The sequence below is a fragment of the Bos mutus genome, chromosome 20 (genome assembly GCF_027580195.1).
Source record: "Bos mutus isolate GX-2022 chromosome 20, NWIPB_WYAK_1.1, whole genome shotgun sequence".
Lineage (NCBI taxonomy): Eukaryota > Metazoa > Chordata > Mammalia > Artiodactyla > Bovidae > Bos > Bos mutus.
In genome coordinates, this window is record NC_091636.1 from 57,748,965 (window position 1) to 57,760,198 (window position 11,234).

Consider the following 11,234-nt stretch of genomic DNA (forward strand, 5'->3'; position numbering starts at 1 on the left):
CCACTGAAATTCATGTTAAGATTCTAACCCCCAAAGGTGATGGTAATTAAAAGTGAGACCTTTAGAAGGCACGAAAGTCATGAGGGTGAAATCCTCATGAATGGGATTACTACCTTAAGAGGTTCCAGAAGGATCCATCACTCCCTTCCATCATGTGAGGATACATGAGAAGTCTGACATCTAGAAGAGAGCCTTTACCTGACCATACTGAAACCCTGATCTCAAACTTCCAGCTTCTAGAACATGAAAGATAAATTTCTGTTTTATAAACTATCCAATCTGTGGTATTTTATATAGAAACTGAAATGGACTAAGACAAGTATCTCCTTGGGATGGGCAGGCCCCCAGGACTTCTCATGACTTCCACATATACCTTGTTGAAACCAAACTCCAGATGAGTCCAACTGAGAGGAGATCCTTTCTTCCACTAACGTCTCACTGATAAGACAGAGGCTCAGCCTCAAGCTTAGATGCTGAGATGCAACCTCAAGCCTGGAATGCTGAGAACACTGAAAACCTGTTTTTTCCCCAGTTCATTTGGTGCCTAGAGAGGTAAGCCAAGAATACCAAAGGCTCCTCCACTCACCCAGCGCCCTGCTTTTAATATGATACTGTGAAGAACTGAGCAACTATCCCTGCCCCAGATCCAGAACCATGGTTCAGAAATTTGGCCCAAAAGAATCAAGAGACATAAAACAGAAAGCTTTGAAAAACCTCCCCAAATGAACTAAGCTTTTGGAAGAACAGAGTGTGAGCCCAAAAAGCCTAACAAGGCTTTCGAAAGCAATGGTGGTTTTGGTGCTAACCAATTAAGAGGAGGCAGATAATTTTATGAAAAATACAAGCTAAACTACTGGCCAGTTAGATTTGCAGTGAGGAGCAGCTAAAGAGACAGTGAAGAAGAGCCCTATTAGGGTCAGAACAAACCTCAAACACTGACCTCAAAAACTACCCCCACAAAGCAGTCTGAATCTAATCAGATCAGTCTGTGGAGCAATGTATTCACCCAGGCATTGCTGAAATCAAAAGAGCCCTCATCTGGAACTTAGTAGCATGTGACATCTGGAAGCAATTAGGGAAAGAGAAAGTCAAAGAGAGCCTTGCTAAAACTACTGTCATCCCAGGGTGACAGTGCGTGCCCCAAAGCTGTGCTTTTTGAACAGTAACATCAGAAGCTTATATTGAAGAGCAAATAGAATTCACTAACATAGTCCAGTCAATCAGTAACAAATATTAGTTTTAATAGTTTTCAGTAGATTCTGCAGGAATTTTTATCTAAAAGATAGGGCTTCTACAAAGAGATAGTTCTACTTTATACATAAGCATAAAAAGTAAAAAAGCATGCAATTATCTCAATAGAAGGAGAAAAAGATGATAAAATGAAACATCCATTCATGGGAAAATTTTTAAATGTAGGAGTAGACATAAAGTCCCACAATCTGATAAAGAGACCTATGAAAACCTACAACAAACATCATAATCAACGCTAAAATAGGAAACTCATTTCCCCTAATTTTAGGAACCAAGCCACCACAGTATAACCAAAAAAAGGTACAAGTGGGAAAAGAAAAATTGAAATCATTTTATTCACAGATGACTTGTTGGTTTGTGTGAAAGTCCTATGGGATCTAAAATTTTTACTACAAATAAAACTTGGCAAGGTGATAGCAGATTAATATACAAATATTAATTGTGTTACTATATACTAGCAAAATATAATTAGAAAATTAAATTTTAAATGCTATTTAAAAGAGCATGAAAAAGATTTTCCAGGAGCACGAAGTGGAGTGTACGGTCTCCACAAATGGGTTTGTGCAGATATAGCAAGATGTATTGCCACTTAACCTCAGCAGCAGCAGCAGGTGGGGTTTGAGAATTAAGTAGATGGGAGATCTACCAGTGTGCATCCAGCAAGGAAATCTTACTCCTGGAGTTGTCTCTGTGGGTCATACACTTGGAGGGCTTTTTGAACCCCAGCTTTCAGTCTGGCTCCATAAAAACACTCAGATTGCCCAGAAGTAAAGAAGACTGGAAATTACAAAGACTGTGCCTCCTTTGAGTTTGAATGTGAAGCTATTGGGCTCCTCTGGTGGCTCAGCAGTAAAGAATCCTCCTGCCATGCAGGAGATGCAGATTTGATCCCTGGGTTGGGAAGATCCCCTGGAGGAGGGCGTGGCAACCCACTCCGGTACTCTTGCCTGGAGAATTCCTTGGACAGGGGAGCCTGGTGGGCTACAGTCCAGAAGATTGCTAAGAGTCACATACAGCTGAAGTGACTGAGCATGCGCGCATGTGAAGATAATTGCCAGGACAGTGACTGAAACAACAAACAGCTATCATCTTGGCAAAGAGCCTTCAAATGTATGTCATCTGAAAATTTCCTTTTCCTATGTTGTTGAATACTTCATGCACGAGGAAAATGACCATATTCCAAACAGAGAGCAAGCCACTGGACTGTTTAGCTTTTGCTATGGTTGCTATTCTTTCCTGTTATCTGCTCAATAGAACTTTGTGTGGTAGGAAAGGGCTTCCCCAGGGGCTGAGCCCGTTGGTTCAATCCCTGGATAGGGAAGATTCCCTAGAGGAGGGCGCTGCAACCCACTCCAGTATTCTTTCCTAAAGAATCCCATGGACAGAGGAGCCTGGCAGGCTACAGTCCACAGGGTTGCAAAGAGTCAGACACGACTGAAGTGACTTAGCATGGCACGTGGTGGGAAAAAGTACGTGTGGGGTGATGCACAATTGGGATGCATAGAGGAGGAGACACTGTAGCAACTGCTTCTGTGACCGGGCTCTCACCCCTGTGTTCAATCACTGTTAATGACAACATGACTTTATAACTGTATTAAATTAATGCTAATAATTTGGATATTTTATTTTGTTTCTGACTGCTAGGACAATGTTCGCCCTTAACCAAGCATATGCATTTTTTTCCTTTTTCTTTTTCTAGGTACAGCTGTAAAATATTTGGATATAGCAAATGTTTTATTATTCTTGCAGCCTTGATATTTAGGATGAGATGTAAAACATAAATTTTTGTGAGATTTCAAAGATTAAGTTTAATTTGATAATGTTATTTATAGATTTAAAAGATGTGATTATTGCAAGTCTGTTTGGGGAAAAACTACTGTATAAAATAACTTAGAATAAACATTTTTCATCAGTTTGGGAAGAACCCCACACCCAATTTAAAGCCCAGAATGTTCTATTTTCAAAGACATCACATACTACCAGCAGAATAGTATAAAAATAAGTGAATACTTGACAAAAACTCAAAAAAAAGGAATTTTAAAAAAAGAAAATGTAAGAAGAAAACAGCTTACTTAGGAGTAAACCGTGATATTTCTTCACTGGTCTTATTGAAAGAGGAAAAATATATCTCAATGCCAATCATCTGAACTCTGAGTTGTCAGGTTTTATCAAAAAAGAAAAAGAGGTTTTAGGTACTCTGACTCTCTGAAGATGATTCTGTACAGCCAAGGGCACACAACAGTTTACATCAATACTGATGGAGATGTGAAAATTGCCAAGTGGCTACAACAGAGAGTGATGATAATATAGTTTCCAAACACCTCACATCTGATATAAAAGAGGAAATTGTTGTTGTTGCTTCATCACTAAGTTGTGTTTGGCTCTTGTGACCCCAAGGACTGTAGCTTTCCAGGCTCCTTTGTCCATGGGATTTCCTGACAAGAATACTAGAGTGGGTTGCCACTCCCTCCTCCGGAGGATCTTCTCCACCTAGGGATCAAACCTGTTTCTGCTGAACTGGCAGGTGGATTCTTCATCCCTGAGCCGCCAGGGAAGCTCCAAAGAGGAATTACCAGGGATACAATCACCATACACATTCTGGAGCATGAAAAATGAATATTAGGCCATCAGAATAAATGACACACATTCTGAACATATCATGTATTTTTTTTCTGAAAATGTGATTGTTGTTCAGTCTCTCAGTCATGTCTGACTCTGCAACCCCATGGACGGCAGCATGCCAGAGTTCCCTGTCCCTCACTATCTCCAGAGCTTGCTCAAACTCATGTCCATTGAGTTGGTGATGCTATCCAACCAGCTCCTCCTCTGTCATCCCCTTCTCCTTCTGCTTTCAATCTTTCCCAGCATCAGAGTCTTTTCTAATGAGTCAGCTCTTCATATCAGATGACCAAAGTATTGAAGCTGCAGCTTCAGCATCAGTCCTTCAATGAATATTTAGGATTGATTTCCTTTAAGATTGACTGGGTTGATCTTTCAGTCCAAGGGACTCTCAAGAGTCTTCTCCAGCACCACAGTTCAAAAACATCAATTCTTTGGTGCTAAGCTTTCTTTAGTCTGGCTCTCACATCCATACATGACTACTGGAAAAATCATAGCTTTCACTATAGAGACCTTTGTTGGCAAAGTAATGTCTCTGCTTATTAATATGCCATTTAGGTTGGTCATAACTTTTCTTCAAATGAGCAAATTTCTTTCAATTTGATGGCTACAATCACCATCTTCAGTGATTTTGGAGGCCAAGAAAATAGGTCTGTCACGGTTTCCATTGTTTCACATCTATTAGCCATGAAGTGATGGGACTGGATGCCATAATCTTCATTTTGTGAATATTTAATTTTAAGACAGGTTTTTCACTCTCCTCTTTCCCCTTCATCAAGAGACTCTTTAGTTCCTCTTCACTTTCTGCCACAAGGGTGGTGTCATCTGCATATCTGAGGTTATTGATATTTCTCCTGGCAATTTTGATTCCAGCTTGTGCTTCATCCAGCCTGGCATTTCATATGATGTACTCTGCATATAAACAGGGTGATAATATACAGCCATATGTACTCATTTCCCAATTTAGAACCAGTCCGTTGTTTCACACCTGGAACATGTGATAATTAGGACTGATTCCTTACATTTTGATATGTGCAATGGAATGTGACCATTGGAAAGATTTGGGGAATAGAAATTTATTGTTGTTTTGAGTAAATAAGGGAAATGATAAGCAATTTTAACTTGCCTACCCTTGCTGAAATGCAAAGATGCGTAACAAGCTCACAGTGGCTGGCCTCATACTGCCTCTTTGTTCTGTTGGTTTCTTCTAGTTTATTTTGCAGATCTTTCAGCTCTTCTTAGTTACTCCACTTAGTTAGAAGTCATAATGTTAACTGTAGGCTTATGTACTAACCTGCAACCTCAGCTGTCACCACCAGTCCTTGTTGACATCTCTACATTATGGTTGACATCTCTAAACAGTGCACAGTAATCCATTAAAGGCACTTTTCAAAGTTCAATATCCAATGGTTAATTTGGAAAGCTGAATTAAGCTAGAGAGTAAAGAGGCATTTCAAACATTATTGCAGATTTATTTATTGCATATGACTTATTTTTGCCAACAATGTCAATTTTTTGATGAGCTAGGATGGATCAATAAACATTGTTACATAATGGTAGTTACTATCATTTTGTAATAGTTACATCACTGTACAATTACATTCCAAGATTTAAACACTGTCCAGCAAATAATTTTCCTTTCTATAATTTGTCTGAATGCAAGTGGGACTTAGAAATCTTGAAATAAAATAGTGGGATTTTGCCTCATCAATTAAAAAATATAGCAACAAAAATATAATACAAGAATGCCTTATTTGATTGTGCTTCACTTTATTGAGCTTTAAATGTACTACATTTTTTATAAATTGAAGGTTGTGGGCTTCCCAGGTGGCGTGGTGGTAAAGAATCTACCTGCCAATGCAGGAGATGCAAGAGACTCTGGTTTGATCTTTAAGTCAAGAAGATCCCCTAGAGTAAGAAATGGCAACCTACTCTAGTATTCTTGCCTGGAAAATTCCATGGACAGAGGAGCCTAGCCAGCTATAGTGCTTGGGGTCATAAAGAGTTGGACATGACTTAGCAACTGAGCACACACACACACATGCCATGCAAGTGTATTTGAGCCATTTTTCCAACACTGTTTTAAGTCATGGTATTACCGTTTTTTTTAAAGACATACACTACTGCATATATTTTAGACATATGCTACTGCATATGCTGGACTGGATGAAGCACAAGCTGGAGTCAAGATTGCTGGGAGAAATATCAGTAACCTCAGATATGCACATGACACCACCCTTATGGCAGAAAACGAAGAAAAACTAAAGGGTCTCTTGATGAAAGTGAAAGAGGAGAGTGAAAAATCTGTCTTAAAATTCAACATTCTTAAAACAAAGATAATGGCATCTCATCCCATCACTTCATGGCAAATAGATGGGGAAACAACAGAAACAGTGAGAGACTTTATTTTCTTGGGCTCCAAAATCACTGCAGATGGTGACTGCAGCCATGAAATTAAAAGACAGTTGCTCCTTGGAAGTAAGAGTCTATGACCAACCTAGACAGCATATTAAAAAGCAGAGACATTGCTTTACCAACAAAGGTCCATCTAGTCAAAGCTATTGTTTTTCCAGTAGTCATGTACTGATGTGAGTGTTGCACTATAAAGAAAGCTGAGCACCAAAGAATTGATGCTTTTGAAGTGTGGTGTTGGAGAATAATCTTGAGAGTCTCTTGGACTGCAAGGAGATCCAACCAGTCAAACCTAAAGGAAATTAGTCCTGAATATTCATTGGAAGGACTGATGCTGAAGCTGAAACTCCAAAACTTTGGCCACCTGATGCAAAGAACTGACTCATTTGAAAAGACACTGATGCTGGGAAAGATTGAAGGTGGGAGGAGAAGGGGATGACAGGATGAGATGGTTGGATTGCATCACCGACTCAATGGACATGAGTTTGAGTAAACTCCGGGAGTAGGTGATGGACAGGGGGACCTGGCATGCTGCAGTCCATGGGGCTGCAAATAGTTAGACATGACTGACTGGCTGAACTGAACTGCAGTGCACTGCATATTGAATGGAATTCAGTAGAGTGTAAACATAACCATTATATGCGCTAGGAAAGCAAAGCATCGGTGTGACTTGCTTTACCGCAGTGTTTGCTGCCTTGTGATGGTCTGAAACCAAACCCACAATATCTCCAAAGATATACCCATTTTTAGGAAAAAATTTGCAAAAAATATGTATAATTATTTTCATGAAAATAAAACACAACTGAGAGAAAAGATTTATACGCAGGAGCATATCAAATCATGTTTGTAAGTTAGACAAAAATATTGTTTTCATGTCTTTTGACATTGATCTATAGATTCAATGAATTACATGGTACAATATGTCAAGTAGATTCCAACATTTATTTGGAAATGAAAAGGACCTAGAATAGCAAAAACTTTTCTTTAAAGAGAAAAACACAATTGAAAGACTTATGCCCACTTGATTTAAAGACTTACCATAAAGCTGCAAGAATCAAGACAGAAAGAGTTTAGCAAGACAATAGACAAATAGATCAACAGTACAAAACAGGGAGTCCGGAAATAGAGCAATCTGTGTTTATTGAACTGACTTCAAGAATAATGTCAAACCTACTAATGGGGAATGAAAATCTTTTCAATAAATAATATCACAGCGTTTAGATGAATAAATGAAATAGCAATTAAGTCCTACCTCACACCATTGAAAATAGTCCTAAACTTTGAAGCAAAATCTATAAAATTTCTCAAAGCAAACATCAAATAATATCTTCATGATTTGGGGGCTAGACAGGATTCTTAGAGACACAACATGCATTAACCACACAATTTTCAAAAATGAATAAATTAGACTTCATCACAATTCAATATTTCACTCTTCAAGAAATACTAGGAAGATAATGAAAATATGTCCTTATTTTCTGGGTGGAAATTTTAGGTAGATAGATATTTCATCCCTCTCTCTGAAAGAGGGCTTGTATCCAGAATTTAAAAAAAAAAAACTCCTACAGCTTTAAAATAAAAAATCAAATACAGATATAGAATATCTATACCCATGGTAGAAGTACTATATAATTGCCACAATGGTGCTACTATAACATGTAGCAGGATGTTAACATGTAGCAAAAGTACTAAACAGAGAGGCAGCTGAAAAGCCAGAGTGCTTCTGTAGCTGTTTGAATGCCTGAAGTTACCGGTACTTTCCTCCAATCATCTTTAAACTGTGAATGATGTCCCCAAGGATATTAAGAGTATCAGAGCACAAATATTTAGAAAATGAACCACAGTCCCTCCAACAAAATTCCAGATTAGCCAGGAATGAAAGGGTAGAAAGGCCTCTGAATGGAAAGCTGAGATAATCGTGTTCTGGGACTAGCAGCTCTACTATTCTAAATTCTGTGCAAATTCGACCAAACCATAGCCTCATTGAGTCTCATTTTCCTTTTGTGAAACATGAAATTTGGACAGTAAAATCCCTTATATTTCTTCCAAATCTAAAATCCTATGATTTATTCCTCTATTCACTCATTTCATATATTAGCCATTTATTGGTAACTACTAGCTATATTTGCTAAGCACCATTAATATGCAAATGAATAAAAGAATCACTACACGTACTGAACTCAATCCTGTTGAAAAGACACCTATAAACCAACTAAAGACATTTACAGATGGCTAACGGGATTCAGATCCAAGGATTGCTCAAGCAGGATTTGAAAGTACTGGTGTGTCCAAGAGCAGCAAATGGTCCCACATGTAAGCACTGTGGTGTGAGCCAGTCCATGGGCGATGGAGCATTCGTGGAGGGAGTGATGGCCCGGAAGGGTGGGCGATGCCAAGGAGCTTGGGCTTTTTTCTTTAAAGTCTTTTGAGAATCTTCAACATCCCCTTTCCTCTTATTTTTTTTAAAACAAATATCTGTTTTGGAAAAAATAATTTTTATAAATATACTGAGTTGATCATAAATTACTTGGCAGTGGTTTAAAATGAACATATTCTTTAAAACACTATTTTTTAAAAAGTTTCCATAATGAATCTACTGCATGTTGAGATATTTGGTTTCTATCCTGGAAATAATTTTTCCTTTCTTTTAAATCTGCAAGGTGTCACTCAAAAAACCCTGACACACCATTAGAAATACAAAGTTTTTCCAGGCAGTTTGACTAAAAGATGTGAAGGAGAGTCAGCTCATGCAACTAATATATATATATATATATATATATATATATATATATATATATATATATATATACATATATATATATAATCTTCTTTATATTATAATTAACTATATATACATATTATATATTACACACACACACACCCATATAATCTTCTTTACAGAAAGAATATCCCTCTCATTTCCTTTCCCCTTTGTGATACAGAAGAATATGTACTTCAAGTTAGATAAAATAAATTTAAAATAAGAATGTTTTCAAAGCCATGTGCTTGGATCTGTCATAGTTTTCACACAGTGAAACCTGCTGCTCTATTCCCATTTATGTTGGCAAACTCACAGTAAGTTATACTGGCAGAAACACGAGCAGGGTAACATTTTGGGAGGCCGACATAATAAATAGGAGTTGGCTGGATATTCAAGCAAACCAATTAAATCTATTTTGTTTTGCTTATAGCTGAACGACTTAAGCTATATTTCACAATATGCAGCACATGTAAATATACCATTTATGGGCTATCTTTGTATTGTAGGATAATGCTGCAGGTAAACACTTATTTAGGCCTGCATTTTGAAATATGTTTGGGAAGATATTTTCTTATTTTTAAATTGGAAGATAATTGTTTTACAATGTTGCATTAGTTTCTGCTGTAGAACCAAGTGAGTCAGATAGATAGAAAGATAGATAGATAGATAGATATCCCCTCCTTCTTGAGCCTCCCTCCAAGTCATCCCCATCCTACCCTTCTAGGTCACCACAGAGCACTGAACTGAGGTCTGTGTCTTATACAGCAGCTGGAACTAATTTCCAGTGTTCACCTTACATGGTCTTATAAAGTCTTCATAGAAGCCACTGGGCAAATACAGTAATAAAGATACAGTATATGAATCAGTCAGGATTTGGTCAGAAAAATAAAAACTATTGGTTGGTATTTTAAGCAAGAAAAGGTATAATACAGGGAATTTTGATCTTACACAATTACTGCAAAGTCAAGAAAGCTAAAAAAAGAGCATCAAACAATCCAAAAATAGAAGAACCCAAATAAACCCCCACCAATGATACATGCTGCCTAGAGCACTGCAGAAGGACACCTGAAAGTCACTGGCAAAACCCCCTTTCTGCCATCTGCAGACGCCCAGCTGCTCCTGGAGATAATGGCTTCTCTATATTTTCCACTTCCAAATCTCACACAAATGCCTTCCATTGGGAGAATTGAAACCAAATCCCTATTGGTCAGTAAATCTAGTTAAGGCAGCTTCCAAACTGCCAAGCTCCATGTTACAAGACACAGTTTAAAAGAACATGGATCTTACTATGTATCAAGACACAACATCTAGTTGGTTCTCCATACATCTGTGTTTAAATTTACAAATAGCAACAATATTTTGCTTTCGACTGACCTACCACAATGTCTCTCGACCTAACAAAGATATACTTACTCTCTTCCTCAAAAGGCAAGGTATGAAAACTCATATGGCACGGTAGCCATCTCTGGATGTTCATCCTTTTTTTGGCTCAGTTATAAGCCTTATTTGATAGAGATTTCAAGCTAAGTTGGAAGGGTTTAACCAGCACCAACACTCCTTATATAAACTAGTAGGAGAAGATGAAGGAGATAACCAGTTTGGCTAATATAAAATATACATAATATAGAAAACAAGAATATAAGCACCATTACTGCATCCCTTTTTGTAACTGATTGTAATGTTGTAATCGGTTTAGAACCAACATTTTCTGTTACCTATTTCATATTCACTTTATCCTTGGTCAACACTGAGGTGGATGTGGGATTTTGGTGGGCAGAATAACCCTAAACTTCATTTCTGAGTGATCCAATTACTAGTTGGGTAGTTGCGACTTTTCATTCAGTTCAGTTCAGTTCAGTTGCTCAGTCGTGTCCGACTCTTTGGGACCCCATGAATCGCAGCACGCCAGGCCTCCCTGTCCATCCCCAATTCCCGGAGTTCACTCAAACTCACATCCATCGAGTCAGTGATGCCATCCAGCCCTCTCATCCTCTGTTGTCCCCTTCTCCTCCTGCCCCCAATCCCTCCCAGCATCAGAGTCTTTTCCAATGAGTCAACTCTTTGCATGAGGTGGCCGAAGTACTGGAGTTTCAGCTTTAGCATCATTCCTTCCAAAGAACACCCAGGGCTGATCTCCTTTAGAATGGACTGGTTGAATCTCCTTGCAGTCCAAGGAACTCTCAAGAGTCTT